The sequence below is a fragment of the Sarcophilus harrisii genome, chromosome 6 (genome assembly GCF_902635505.1).
Source record: "Sarcophilus harrisii chromosome 6, mSarHar1.11, whole genome shotgun sequence".
NCBI lineage: Eukaryota > Metazoa > Chordata > Mammalia > Dasyuromorphia > Dasyuridae > Sarcophilus > Sarcophilus harrisii.
This window is the reverse complement of record NC_045431.1, coordinates 94135078-94151559: the sequence shown is the minus strand read 5'-3', so window position 1 is coordinate 94151559 and position 16482 is coordinate 94135078. Positions and strand designations below refer to the sequence as shown.

Genomic DNA, 16482 nt, shown 5'->3' with positions numbered 1-16482 from the left:
AACTTCAGTGGTTCCCTATTGTCCTAAGGATCAAATCTGAAAACTTTTGTTTGACAGTTGAATCTCTTCCCAACCAAACTTCATTCCTATCTTTCTAATCATCTTATGCTTTACCTTGCATTTTGCTTTCTGTGACAGGCAATGATCTAGACATTCTCTGCCACATCTTGGTGCTGTTACAACTGGCTTGGCCCCTATGTCTGGAATGCATTTCCTCCTTCTTTCTTTGAGAAATCTCTAGTTCCTTCACAACTCAACTCAACTTTCACTTCATATATAAGGCCTTCCAAGTTTCATCGCCCTCCTTTTTAAATACTATGTAGCTCCGAATATTATTCCTTCACAACTTTATACTATGCTAAGCACCCTTTGTTATAATGTAAAAGTACACAGTTTATGTGGTTCTGTGATCCTGGGTACTACTAATTAGAAAAGTGTATGAAACAGAGGGGTGGGAATGGAGGAAAGGGGAATGACAGGAATATAGAAATATCAATAAACAAAAATACAAAAGAGAAAAATAAAGGTACAGATGTAAGAGAAAATAAGTAATAATATTTTGAATTAAAATAGACAAATTATAAAATAAAATGTAAATGAAGGAAACTGCTTACAAAAATAGACTGCCCTCAAAAGTTAATGGGGGCAGGGATGAGGTTGTAGGGGGACCAATTGACAACTGATAATAAAAGTCATTTCAAGTAAAAACAAAAGAATGTAATTCAAGAGATGAGAGAATCTACTCTGAAATGCCAAGTTTCCTTCATGGTCATTCCCTTGGCTCTAAAGCTCAGAATTCTCTAGTGTGTATCACTCAACAACAGTGGTTTGCCAGAACACATATTAGGGAGTCTCAGCAAGCTTTTTTCCCCTAACAAATGCCACCAAAGGAAATTTTAAGGGTCATTTAACCTAACTGAACACAATACAAGAAGCAGAGTATGAACCCTCCCCAAAAATGGCTGTACCTCAATTTCTTCATTTGAAAAATGAAGATCAAAAAAGAAAGGTTATAGTAGTATTCTACTCCTCTACTGCCTAAAGTAAAGACCAATGTTGTCAAGTGTTCTGCCAATGGTAAAGAACTAATACCAAACCATGTGAGGGCTATGGCAGGAGGTGAAATATAAATAGATGATAAGATGAGCTGGTCCAGAAGTGAGAAATCAGGTAGCAATTCTCCCTATCGCTGCAGTGTTGGCACAGCAAACCAGACTCCAGATGGAGGAGAAAAGCATGGGGGAGCCAATGTACTTGAGAGAGCAGGCTGTCCATCTGGCAGGGTTTCATAGTCACTGCAGATTTCTGGTTGGCTATATACAAATGATGACCCTAGATAATAATGGAACACATTACAAAGGACAAAAGCTAGAAGTTCTGGTCCAACAGCTTCCACCATTTGATTCCTTTTCTGCAACTCTATTTTGTTTTTGTTTTTCCTCAAATTTTTGAAGCTGCCTTTTGCTTAGAATGCAAACTCAAATACAATCATTATTCTGCCAAATCTGATAATAACAATAATTCTTCCCAAAACACAAATTCACTTTGCTCACTAAAACAAAATCTTGTTCTAAGTTCATGTTAGAATGGTAGTCTAATAAAGAAAATATAGTATTGTTTGGTCTCAATTTCCACATCCACAGCAGGGAAAGGTCAGATGAAATGATCTGTCTTAACAAGTCCTCCTATAATGTTCTACAATTGAATGATTCTAGAAAAGCTTCTATATCAATTTTGGAAGGGTTTTCACAAAAACAATTAGGATCACATATGTCAGCAGCAAAAACACTAAACATCATTAAATATGACCAATAAAATATTTATGATCATTGTAAAACAAAATGTTTAGTTAAGAAATTGTCAGTCAGCACCATTTATTAAGTATTTATTAATGTTCTAGGCACTGTGCAAAGCTCTGAGGACAGAAATGCCAAAATGTGGTCTCGGCCCTCAAGGAGCTCATATTCTAATGGAGAAGAAACATGCAAATAACTCTGTATATACAACACAATAATTCCCCATCTTTTTTTTTTAATACTAATTTGTTTTTTTCTTTGCCTCTCCATTGTCATTAAGAATGATTTTTTTTCTTCTAGATATTATTATTGTTACCTTTGTTGCAAGTACTGGGATTTTTTCTCCCTAGAAAAATGAATGGAGACTGACTAAACATAGCTAATTTTAGGGAAGGAACAATTTTACTACAATCTCCATTCTACAATGTCCTGATACTATTAATATTCAAAAAAACACACAAACTAAGGCAGTTTGAAAAGAGTTGTACTCAACTAGTATTTGCTCATTTAGTCATTGAAACTAGCAATGGACAATCATCTATTCTATAAGGATATAATAAGATTTTTGGTTGTTACTCAGACACCCTGTCATGTAAGACTTCTTGGATCATACTGTATGTGGGGTTTTCTTGGCAAAAGTACTAGAGAGGTTTGCTTTTTCCTTCCCCAGCAGAGAATAATAAGCTTTTACTATGTAATAAAGAACTGTGCTAGGTACTTATGGAGCTACAAATATAAATAACATATGAATGTGAATCTTGCCTTCTTGAAACTTAAAATTAATTATCTAATATTCATATAAACCATTGTGCTCTTCACATCAAATCATTTTCATATGTACTACTACCTCAGTTAGATTTGGTTTCAGACTTCACCTCTACATTTGCAATCTGTACTGTTATAAAAACATTCTGGGTTTTTAGTTTTTCTTATTTTATATAGCAATTGCTTTACCTACTTTAGTTTTTTTATTATATCAAACAATTTATAAATATATGAATATGACATATACATTACATATGTTATTAAATAAAATATAAATAATACCAGGCCTGTGATTTCATAGGTTCCAGGGTGAGAATTTCTTAACCAGGACAGAGAACATTGTGTAGTTAATAGATTGGCGGATCATAAACCAGTATGTGTCAGGTTCAGATGACAGAAAAAGATAATGATGAATGTTGGAGGAGATGTGGGAAAACTGGGACACTGATGCATTGTTGGTGGAACTGTGAATGGATCCAACCACTCTGGAGAGCAATTTGGAACTATACTCAAAAAGTTCTCAAACTGTGCATACACTTTAATCCAGCAGTGTTACTACTGGGCTTATATCCCAAAGAGATCTTAAAGAAAGGAAAGGACCTGTATGTGCAAGAATGTTTGTGGCAGCCCTCTTTGTAGTGGCCAGAAACTGGAAACTGAGTGAATGCCCATCAATTGGAGAATGGCTGAATAAATTGTAGTATATGAATGCTGTAGAATATTATTGTTCTGTAAGAAATGACTAGCAGAATGATTTCAGAAAGACCTGGAAAGACTTGTATGAACTGATGCTGAGTGAAATGAGCAGGACCAGGAGATCATCATATACTTCAACAAAAATTCTAACGATGATTAATTCTGATGGGCGTGGTCCTCTTCAACAATGTGATGAACCAAATCAGTTCCAATAGAGCAGTAATGAATTGAACCAGCTACATCCTGCGAAATAACTCTGGGAGATGACTATAAACCACTACATAGAGAATTCCCAATCCTTCTATTTTGCCCACCTGCATTTTTTATTTCCTTCACAGGTTAATTGAACACTATTTCAAAGTCTGATTCTTTTTGTACAGCAAAATAACTGTGTGGGTATGTATACATATATAGTATTTAACTTATACTTCAACATATTTTACATGTATTGGTCAACCTGCCATCTGGGAGAGGGGGTGGGGGGGAAAAAGGGGGAAATTGGAACAAAAGGTTTCGCATTGACCAATGCTGAAAAATTACCCATGCATATATCTTGTAATTAAAAAGCTATCATTAAATATATATATATATATATATATATATATATATTATCTGTCTAAATATTCAAAAAGAGACATACTTAAACAAAGGTCTTTCACATTCTCATCAAATGCATTATTCACTGGAGCTCCTCTACATAACACACCTACCACCAGTTTTAAATTAGAATGTACTTTATCATTCTCATCAATACTTTCTCATTCTGAACTATATGCCTGGAATATTCTACTCTTTTCTCCTCTCTCCTTTTCATACAGTTCTATCCGATAACTCATTCATAAAAATTCTATTTCAAATGCTATCTCTTTTATAATCCCTCTCCACTTCAGTATAAACTCTTATTTAACTTCAGCCTAGCTACCTCTCTTAAGAATTTGTCATATTCTTATTTATCATTATATTTATTATCTGGGTATGTTAGGGAAGGAACAAATAGTTGCACATCCTTCTCATCTGAACTTGTCAAAGAAAGCTAAGTATAGAAAAAACATTTCACTCAACAGGGAACAGGCAAGAAAAGGTAAAAGGTATAGGAATGAATAAAAAGATAAAATAGATCAAAAAATGAATGCCCTTAAGCAAAACAAATTCTAAAGATATATATGTGTGTGTGTGTATGTGTGTGTGTATGTATGTGTGTATATGTGTGTGCAGATTGAGATAGATAGATAGAAGATAAATAGTAGATAGATAGATATGTATATAAAATCATTAACTAGGGAACCTCTGTGAGTGATTTGGAACCAGGGAAGTGCATCTACTGGGAAGATCACTCTGCCAGAACAGTGTTGAAAGTGAAGTCTCTTTCAGAATTTCCAAGTGAAACTATTTTCAAATGTTGGATGGCTATAAGGAACAACCAAGATTCAAGGCGAAATAAGCTGATTAAAGGGGCATTTGAAAGGGGTTACCAAGAATGACTGTTTCAAGAACCCTAAATGAACCAGGATTGATTGAAGATCATTATTTTCTCATTCATAATTTGATGGTTCTTAGGGTTTATGTTTTCCTGCTGAACAAGTGGTTGTATATGAATGTAATAGAAATCTATTTTTGTGCTATAAGAAATGATGAGCAGACATATTTCAGAAAACCTAGAATGACTTATATGAACTTATGCTGAGTTAAGTGAGCAGAACAGGAAAACATTGCACATAGTAACAGCAACATTGTGCAATGATCAGATATGATATAGCCTTCTCTTGAAAATATAATGATCCAAGACAATTCCAGAAACCTCATGATCAAAAATGTTATCCACATCCAGGAAAAGAACTATTGAGTCTGAATGTAGATAAAGCATAAAATTTTCCAATTTTTTTTGGTTTTATTTCTTTCATTGATTTTTTCTCTTTCATTGTTTCTTCTTTCATAACATGACTAATATGGAAATATGTTTAATATGATTGTACATGTATAACCTATATCAGATTGCCTGCCATCTTGTGGAGGAAAAAGGGAAGGAGGGAGGGAGAAAAATTTGAAATTCAAAGTCATATAAACAATAAATGTAGAAAACTATCTTTACATGTAATTGGAAAAATAAAATACTATTAAAAGAAAAAATAACATTGTTTTCTTTAAATATATAGAGATACATATTATATATATATACATGATATTTAGAGCTACTATTTGTGATGGCAAAGAAATGAAAACTTGGAGAGTATTTATCCATAAGAAAATGAATGTACAAGTTTTGGTATTTAAATGTGATTAAGAAATTAAGAAGGGAGTAGTTTCAGAAAAAAAAAAACAAGCAGATTTGAAGAAACTGAATCCAAATGACATAATCAGAATCAGAATAATTGTGACAGCTATATCATAAAAACAAGCAACTTTGACATATTGAGGAACTCACCATTTGAAAGGATTCATGATGAAAGTATTTACTTTATGATAGAGAAGTGATAGGTTCAGAGTACAGATTGGGATTTTTTTGGACATGACCAACGTGAGAATTTTTATGTTTATAAGAAAAGCTTTATTTTCCTTTTTTGTTTTTATGATGGTAGAGGGGGTAGGAAGGTGAGAATTTTTCCTAATTTAAGAAATAATTTTTATTTTTATATATTTAATATTAATTTTAATTAATTTAACTAATGTAAAATTATTCATTTTTAATTTATTACCTTAATTATTTAAGTATTATTTAATACTAATATTTCTGGGTATTGGGTTTGAGTATTTGGTGGGGGGTTTTTGGGAGGGGGACAGGGTAGCAGTGTGGAGAAGGAAGATCTGGACTTGTAAATTAATCAGCATAGGGTTTTCCAAATGAGGAAACTGCTCTTAACAATGCACAACAGCCATTACTTGGCAACTTCTGGTCTTAAGAAGTTGCCTGGGGCACCAAGATTTAAAGTGACTTCCCAGGAGTCACAATTTGAATCAGTTTACATAATAAATCATTTTAGCTGGTTGTGGTAGCATCTGTCTGTAATGTCTGCTAAGAATAAGCTGGGGCTGATACATATCTTGAGGTTGGATTCTCTTTGGATCTGATTTATAGTGAGTGGGTTAAACTTTGTGGGGATCCACATTGAGTCATTTTTGTTTTGCTAATAATCAGCTTGCCTAAAGAAAGGCCAAAGGTCCAGGTAAGAAAACTGAGCATGGAAAGGATTCTGGGAAGATGTCAAAGTAAGTCAGAAAATTCCAAGCTATCCAATTTTCTCCCACAAACTAGACAAAGTTGCACCTCAGGACAACCATAGGATACTTAAAAACAAGTAAGAGTTGGGGCAGACTAGAGATTCTCCTGGAACAATTGAAGAAAATTTAGAAAGACACCAGGACTGAAGTTTAACCCAGAGAAGTGTAAACACCTCCAGGATAGTTCCACTGAAATAGTCACAAGACTTGAGCTGGCTGTGTTGGGAGGTAACCTCAGCTCCAGCCACAGGAGTTTTCAACCTCCCAGGCAGGATGAAAGTCTGGCTGACAATGCGGGGAGTCCAGTGCCTGGGTCAGGAAAAATTGGTCACCTCTGCCTATTTAATAAGGAGCACTAGGCCCAACTAACCCTGCCAAGATACTGTCCTGGGCAAGAAGGAACCAGCACATGATCAATGAGTGCAAAGCAATGGGGCACAATTGCTGCTGGCTATGAGAATTTATAGGACAGAGTTCTTGATTTCAGGGTTTCAAGCCAAAGGGGAGAACTGAGAGGAAGTCCTGAAGCCAGACATACCATCTCCCTTCTCCCAGGACAAGAAGTGGTTACACTAGCAAGAACTATATGCCAGCCCTATTAATCAATATTGTTTTAGACTATTTAAAATAAACAGCAGTATAAGGTTGAATATTTCTATGTTGTAAGAAATGATGAGGTCAGTGGATTTGGAAAAATGTGGAAAGGTATGGACAGTTAAATTAGCAATTGACTTTAGAAAACAAAGAGCATGTTGGGCATGAACAAATGTACATTAATCATAAAGAATTGTTTTATTCAGATAAGGGAAAGGAATTAAACAAAGGGAAGAGGCAGCAAATGATAAGATATATTCTAAGGATAGTAGGAAGCCCAGTTTGACTATTTCAAAGGCTCCATGTTAGAAAACGGTTATACACAAGTCTAAAAAGATGTGTAACACCTATGTTGCAGAAAACATTGAATACAGACTAAGGAGTTTAAAGTTTATCATTTTTAGCAATGAGGAGTAATTTCAAATTCTTGAAGGCAGGCCCAATGTGATAACAGTAGTAGATGAGAGAGAGAGTTGTCCTAGTTATATATAAAACAGATTAACAGTGGAAGTGTCTAAAGACATGAATACTAGTCATTACCAGTGCTATCAGTTTTTAAAAGTAGAATGTAATTTATACTCTGGCAAAAATGTGGTCAAATGATGATAAAATAGACAAACTCCAGTTACCCACGAAAACAAATCTAAAAATATTTCCCAATAGTTGTTCTGAAATTGCAATCTCCTCTTCCATTACCATTTTTCTTAACAGCACAGCCAGAGTGGTAGAAATGGTCTGAATGTTTAATGTTTTAGCAAAGAACCCCTTTAAACTTTAGCATGCTCCTATATACACACAATCCATCTCTAAACCTGTATTCAAAACTTTGGAAGAGTCTGCTAGCATTTATGATCTGCTGGCATAGGTTGGGACAACCTATAGCCATCTCTGTGTCACAATGAAGTCTCAGAGGATAATTTTTGTCAAGGTTCTATCATATAGTAACACCAACAACAAAGATCTTTTTGATTCATTTAACTAAAAGCTTTAAAAGGGGGAGAGGGAGAAAAGACAAATTGCCTTCAATTCCAAAAATCAGAACTTCTAATTGTTCAAGAATTACCAAATCATGGAGAATTTTTAAATTTCTGCAAGATAAGTTTGGCCTTGTAAGATTATTAGTAACTATCTGTTAATGTACTAAATGACTAATAAGTTCCATAATTGCCCAATTTATTTGTGTATTGGTGAACTATGTTGCAATTCCTATTTTGACAAAACAGAAAAGTGATCTGTAATCTTTAGTTAAATGAATTAGTAAAAAAAGATGCAATCTCCATGAAATTTCTTTCATAAAGCTTTTAATTTTGGTGGCATTTTACCATGCTGTTATTATGAGAATTTGTCTTTGGCTTTTTAGTTTTAATTTTTGTTAATAGAGTGAGTCATTTCTGATTAGTAAAAACGTCTCTACAGAAGACCTATACATCCATTGCTTGCTCTTCATTAACACCAATTTAATAGTAAAGTTTAACATGCAATAATAATATACTTGCAAAAAGTATTAATATTTATAAAGCACTTTCCTCACTAGACTAGCACTATAGTACAAGACAGAATATAAATATTATTACTTCTACTTATGAGGGAAGAAACTAAGGTGAGAGAAGATAAATATTTGGCCAGGCTCATGCAGACACTAAATGAATTTTGCTGTGCCAATTTTTCAGAAGAAACAGAGCAGAGTTCACTTAAAGAGCGCATATGATAACATTGAAACAATACAGAGGAAAATAGCAAGGTTCCTATTCAATGAAAACATGCAGATTTGTGAAGAATTTCATATTTTTGCTGATATTATGGTATATCCACAGAAACCTATAGATTCATCTGAAAACACTAGTTGAAACAATTAACACCTTTAGCAAAATTGCAGCATTAACAATAAACCCACTCAAATTATTTTTATATATTAACAATTTCTATATATTAACAATAAAACTTACAGTAACAGAAAAAATCCATTTAATATTACTGCAGACAGTATAAAATACTTGGAAATCTATTCATGAAGATACTAACAAGAACAATTACAAAACATTCTTCACACAAAGAAAATTCTAAATAATTGTAGAATATTAATTACTCATATGTAGATCAAGCCAATAAATAAAAATAACATTATGTAAGTTAATTTCTTTACTGCCATACAAATGAAAATATCAAAGAATTGAAGTGTAGCGCTAAAAAAAAGTAACAATGAGACTAAGATGACAGGAAAAGATAATGATGAATGTTGGAGGGGATGTGAAAAAACTGGGACACTGATGCACTGTTGGTGGAGTTGTGAATGAATCCAAGCATTCTGGAACTATATTCAAAAAGTTATCAAACCGTGCATACCCTTTGTCTCAGCAGTGTTACTACTGGGTTTATATCCCAAAGAGATATTAAAGAAGGAAAAGGGACCTGTATGTGCAAAAATGTTTGTGGCAGCCCTTTTCATAGTGGCTAGAAACTGGAAATTGAATGGTTGCCCATTAATGGGAGAATGGCTGAGTAAATTGGGATAGACCAGCAGGAAGAATACAGAGAGGCTTGGAGAGACTTACATGAACTGATGCTAAGTGAAATGAGCAGAACCGGGAGATCATTATACATTTCAACAACAATTCTATATGAGATCAATTCTGATGGAAGAGGCTATCTTCAGCAATGAGAGGATCCAAATCAATTCCAATTGATCAGTGATAAACAGAACCAGCTACACCCATAACATAGCATTTGCACTCTTTCTATTGCTCTTTGCTTGCATTTTTGTTTTTCTTCCCAGGTTATTTTTACCTTCTTTTTAAATCTAATTTTTCTTGTGCAACAACATAACTGTATAAATATGTATACATATATTGTATTTAACATATACTTTAATATGTTTAACATTTATGGCACTATCTGCCATCTAGGGGAAGGGATGGAGGGAAGGAGATGGAAAAGAAGGAACAGAAGTTTTTGCAAGGGTCAATGTTTAAAAATTATCCATGCATATGTTTTGTCAATAAAAAGCTATAATAAAAAAAAAAAAGATTTAGAAATAGAAGAGACCTCACAAATCATGTAATGCAACTCCTGTGTTTTAGGGAATCAAGAAATTGAAGTCTGAGATTTATACACTCCAATTGACAGTGTCATGAATGTTGGAATAAAAAAGGTGAACACTTTTGTTCCCTTTTTTTCCCCACTTGAAACCACACGAAACCCATGTATACTGTAAATTGTGAGATGAAGTGTACAAAAATTATATTTTGTTTATAACAAAAGATTGTATGGCAAAATGCCCATGAAGAATATGTAAACACATGCACATAAAAGAAAGCAAATAAAGAGAAATGATAAGCTAAAAAAAAAAAAGTAATAATGAAATTCATGTGGTGGGGGAAAAAAAGGTCAGAACTATCAAGAGAATCAGTGAAAGAAAATGTGGAGAAATGGAATCTAGCAAGATTATATCTGAAACTATATTACAAAGAAGTAAGCATCAGAACAACTTAAATGGAAAAGAAGTGAGTGATTGATCGATGAAAATATAAATACACAATAAACAGGAGCCAATGAGCACAATAGCTTCCCAGATAAAGGAAGAAGAACTCACTATTTGACAAATATTGCTGAGAAAACTGAAAAGTAGTCTGGCATAGATCAATACATTACTATATTCTATCATATATCAAGATAAGTTTGAAATGGGTACATAATTTAATCATAAAGTGAAAGATTTTAATTTAGAAAAACAAAGGTCACCCAATGCATCCTGGCTCATTGCCAGTCATCTTGACCTTTGTCTTGCCACTGGAGGAGAGTGTAAGGCTGATGACTTTGTAGAATTCTCACTCAAATTCAAGTCAAGACATCACTCTCTTGATGTCATAGATCCTCTTCAAAACTAAAGGACAAACAACAGATGATTACATAAGCTAATTAGAGTGGGGTGGGAAAATTGGCCATATCTATGGATTATGTAAAGAATTCATGACCACACAAACAAGGGATAGAGAGGTTCTCAGGACAGGGTAGGGGGCATGAGAGGGACAGGCTGAGAGTAGATCATTCTGATACATAAAAAAGTTATTGTTTTCAAAAACAAAAACAATGCAGACAAAATTATAATGAATACAGGAAATTAGGGTGAGTGGGGGAGGATTACATCAAGTTTTTCTGACAAATATCTCATTTCTCAAATATATATGGAACTGAACAAAGTTTGCAAGACATACTAATAAATAAATAATTGCCTTTCCTCAGTTGCTAAATGGTCAAAAGATATGAACAGGCTGTTTTCAAAATGGACATCAACATTATCAATAATCATATGAAAAAATGCTTTAAACCACTAAGAATTAAAGAAATGCAAATTAAAACAATTCTGAAATGCCACCTCACAATCATCAGATTGGCTAAAATTATAGAAAAGAAAAATGACATATGTTGAGGGAATGAGGGGTAAATAGGTACACTAATGCACTACTGGCAGAACTGTGGCCTAGTCTAACCATTCTGAAGAACAATTTGGAATTCTGCCTCAAGAACAACAAAGCTGTGTAATCTTTGAGCCAGCAAAATCTCCACTCCATTTATAATCCAAAGAGATCAAACAAAAAAGAAAATGACTCACATTACCATAGATACTGATAGCATTTCTCTTTTTTGTTTTGATGGCAAAAAAAATTGGAAATTGAAAAAATAATTATCAATTGGGGAAGGTCTGAACAAATTATGGCAAAAAAGAATGTGATGGAATACTGTTGTGCTGTAAGAAATGAGGAAGAAGATAGCTTCAAAAGAACCTGGGAAGACTTATATTAGCTGAAGCAAAGTAGTGATCAGAACTAGGAGAACAATCTACATAGTAACAGCAATGTGAAAAATTGTGAAAAATGCTGTGAAAAATTTTATAATTGTGATCAATAAAATGATCTACCACAACTCCAAGAATTCATGATGTAAAGTGTTAACCACTTCTGTGTAGAGAATGAATGGAATCAAAATGAATACTGAAGCTATTTTCCGTTTTTTTTTTTATTTTCCTTGTTTTGTTTTGTATTGTCTTGTTATCAGATCATGACTAATGTAGAAATATAGGCTTTGTATGATTTGATAATGTACAGTGAGTATTATATTTATTTTCACTGTGTAGAGAAAGGAGTAAAGGGAGAGAAGAAAATTTGGAAATGAAAGTAAAAATAAAATTTAAGAAAAAGAGGTCTTAGGTTTGTTGTTAGTCCTCAGTTTCATACATAAGATATGCTTATTTAAACATTTTGTTAATATTTTAGAGAAATGATTATTTTCCATAACAGAAATAATTTTGAGAAGTTTGGCGTATTTTTTCTTTTATTAGTTTCCAGGGTTTAATATATAGATTTTCACATATGCTTCTAAATTCAATATATTATTATATATCTTTGTTAAATTATATGAAGAAAATCTGGCTTTATACAAATACATAGTTATAAGATGGAAGAGTATTTTAATAGTCAAATAATGTTACTATTATTGACAAAAGAGTTTTGATCTTAGACCTCATGGAAGAGTTCTCAGAGGCCCACAGAAATAATAACAACTTCCTTATTATGCATTCACATTGAAAGTATTAGACTTACAAAGCATTATAGATGTTTTCTCATTTGATCCTCACAACAAAGTTAGCTAAGTGACTTATCCTTTCCCTTAATCCAATAAAAAAGTGAAATTTAGCAAAGTTAACAGCCTCTGATCTAGTTAAATGGAGCCAGAACCCAATCCTGGTCTTCTACCAAATCCAGTGTTCTTTATACTACAATTGGAAATGATTCTAAAAATTATGTAATTCAAACTTCTAATTTTATAGATGATCAAATTAAGATCCATAATGGTAAATAAAATTTTCAAGATCACTAAAGAACTAATTGAAGTTAATCTTGCTGATGTCTTGTCTACTATTCTTTGAAGTATTGTACCCTGCTTCTAAAATGACATCATTTGTAAATTTCCCTCTCATTTTCAAAATACAAATCATTTCTTATAATTACCAATAAGAAAAACATTCCTTTTATTAATCATTAAATGTTAAGTGCCTATGAACATGGATGAGGAGGGGGAAAGTATCTTTACTCCAGATTAATTAGTTTCCTTTGTAATCCTCTATTTTGCTTCAAACATTGAAAACGATTTGTCTGAGAAGAGTCCAAAGGCTTCACCAGACTGCCAAAGTTGTCCATGACATACTCCTCCCCAAAATGGGGATGAACTTCTGTTCTAAAAGATCTTTTCATGGCTTTAAGCAGATCTCAAGGTTAAGATGTCATTGGGATTTATGACAGTGCACAGTATGGCTTATAACACAAGTAAAATTTACTAATAAAAGAGTTTACTGACTTCATAAAAAATACAACATTTTTATCTTAAAAGTCCAGTTTAAAAACATTATAGAAAGTTGGAAAGCAAAAACTCCTTCAAGTCTACTTTAACAGATTTGTACTTTTTTATTACTCTGCTTTACCATGATTTTAAAAGATGATATTAGTAACATATGTGTAACCTCATTTTTTTTTCCAAAGGGATTTATTGGCCAAAGAAGAGTACTAAAAACAATAGTGAATTAATAAAAGTTAGAAAACTCTGACTCATAGTTTGTTTAACATTTTCTGGCATAAAATTTGTATCTATATTTTTTACCAAATACTTCAATATTTCAATTAGTTTATTTATGAAAATATTCATCAAAGTATAAATTGCATCCCAATATTTTCTTCTAAACCTTTATAACTCTCATTCACATTTTCCCATTCATTCTTCAGACAGGAGTCACACAATTGGCTGAAGATTTTCCTTAAAAATGTGCTTTCTAACATTTGGGTTCCTTGTGATCCTTGCTCTCACTAAATAATCAACCCATCTCTTTTTCTAGATCATATTTTTATGCATCTCTTATATGTGTCATCAAAGCAAGTGTGCTACATCCAACAAGCTCACTGTTTGATTTGCCAGTAATTTTTTATTTTTTTGAGCTTGTGATGTTCCATGATATATAGCAACATGACATCATTGGATATATGTTTAAAAAAAAAAAGACATGTTAAATGTTTTACCTTACTCTATGATCAAAAACAACTTCATATCATTGAAAATTACAAGTTTCCCATGATTCTTGCTTTGGATAAAACATGTTGATGGAGTAATAATATTAATAATATAAGTTGTAATCTTGGATGACAGTAACTATCACCATTTAATTATTTTTCTACAAAGAATTAGGTCCAACTGTTTTGACTGGTTTTGTATTTAGTTAAGGAAGTTCCACAATCTTAACATGCATTCAGTCAAATCACCATCAACTTTAAAAAGCAAGATATCAAAATGACCTCATCATTTATAGGGAATTCTTCTCTGATTTGTATTCCACACTGAACATCTATTTTTTGTGTCTTGTTTCATATTGATAATTAGATTTATTTTTTTAATGTAACCCACATTAATTTTTCAAGACTTATATGCATGGAAAGCACTTTGTTGAAGGGGAGAATATATATGTATATATAGGTGTACATATATATATATATACACATATATGTATTGATATAGCTTTATTTATAATTTGCTTAAACACATGGAAATAAGTGCCCAACTCTAGAGCACTGCACTATAAAATATGGTCTTACTCATAATGGCACTTAACAAATGTTTGCTGAATTCATTTGAAAATTTGTTAAAATAAGTCAATTTGGGGCTATTATCATTGCATACCATAATTTATTATAATTTTATCATTTTTCTAATCCAGCAATCAATAAATATTTATTAAGCATCTACTATGTTCCAGACACTGTACTAAATGCTGAAAATAAAAAAAAGACAAATCAATTCATTGATCATCTAATCCAAGGTTAATTCTAACAAGTTATTCATCTAATTACACATTCAGGACTAATACTGAGATAATTCCTTCATAGGTAACCAGTCCTTTCTTGTTCATTAAGATCTAAAGGAGATAATTATAAAGAGATATACACCACAAAGACTAAAGTCTTTGTGGAAAAGAAGGCCAAAAGTAGAAACAGAAAACCAGTAATTCAAGTTGTTTCTAATATATACCAACTGCTGACCAGGGACAAATCATTTAACCTCTCATTGTTGCTGGCAATATCAGAAAGTTTTTAGTTCAAATGTGATCTCAGATACATCCTAGCTTTGTGACTTTGGACAAGTCAATTAACCTCCTTTTGACCGAGACAATAGTAGTATCTTCATCCCATGGTAATTCAAAGGATCAGAAGAGATAACTATAAAGAGGTTAGCATAGTAGCTGACACATACTAAAGCATTACAGAAATGTAAGCTATCATTACTAGTACTCATACCATATACTAACAAATGAGTTATCAATCCACCTTACTACATTCCCAAAACTGATGAAATTGGAGATCTGAACTAATACACATAAATACATATGCATATATATATGCATATATGTGTGTATGCATGTGTGTATATGTGTGTACTGTGTATATATACATATGTATATAATTGTATACATTTGTATATAAAAATAGCATATTTTAAAATGTTGTTCCCAAGTTTGTTATATCCAGTGCTTTCCATCTCTCTTCTTGAAGAAAATTTCATGCCTTAAAGGTAGGAAGTTTCCAAATAATGTACAAAATTTTGGTCACTTGTTTATTAGTCCTAAAGCACAGTTTCTAATGTATTTTTTGCTTTCTGTCTCTAATACTTGGTTTTGCATTGACAATACCATAAGTTATATGACAGTTTAACTTGGAGGAACTTCATAAAATGTATTTATCTCTTCATCCTTGAAAACAGATACTGATTCATAAAACCTCATTTTTTTTTTTTGCTTATGCTAATCATGATTACTAAAAGGCTAGAAAACCAAGTGTTTCAATGATGTGTCTTGGAGTGTTTGAGAACAGAATAAATATCAACTCAATTATCTTCCTAATGGTAACCTACGACCCAACTAAATCATTTTCTGGCACTACAACTGTGTGGCGTTCAGGGAGGCATTTGAACTTTGTGAAACAATAGAGGCAACAAAAGACTAAATTTCTTAGTTTCTGAGGAAAAAATATATGTACACACATACATACCCATATATGTATATATGCACATATATGTATATGTTATATTGTATTATATTATGTTGTATTGTATTGTGTTATGTTATGTTATTGCCACAAAACATTTAATGTTACCTTAAAAAAAAAAAAAAAAAAAACAGTACATCCCTAAGCAGGATCACTTATTTTCTAGAGAGACTGAGGAAGTGGGAAAGAAGTCTTTGGGAAGAAATAATTTTTTTTATGTATTCTCCTGTCAATCAAAATGTAATAATTGAAATTTTTTGAAGGAAATAAAGAAAATTGTGTCCTCCCTGGGGAAAAAAACTTACTCTGAGGAAGATGTTTTATATCTTTACCTA

The 16482-nt window shown here is 32.5% G+C and overlaps 1 protein-coding gene and 1 non-coding gene across 2 annotated transcripts in view; one reads left to right on the top strand and one right to left on the bottom strand.

Annotated features, from left to right (window-relative positions):
• TLL1 (tolloid like 1) overlaps positions 1–16482 on the bottom strand; it is a 280048-nt gene that overhangs the window by 182760 nt on the left and 80806 nt on the right. The gene's annotated exons all lie outside the window — the stretch shown is intronic.
• LOC111721331 lies at positions 8755–8857 on the top strand. Its single transcript, XR_002770588.1, has one exon. It is a non-coding gene; the product is annotated as a U6 spliceosomal RNA (small nuclear RNA).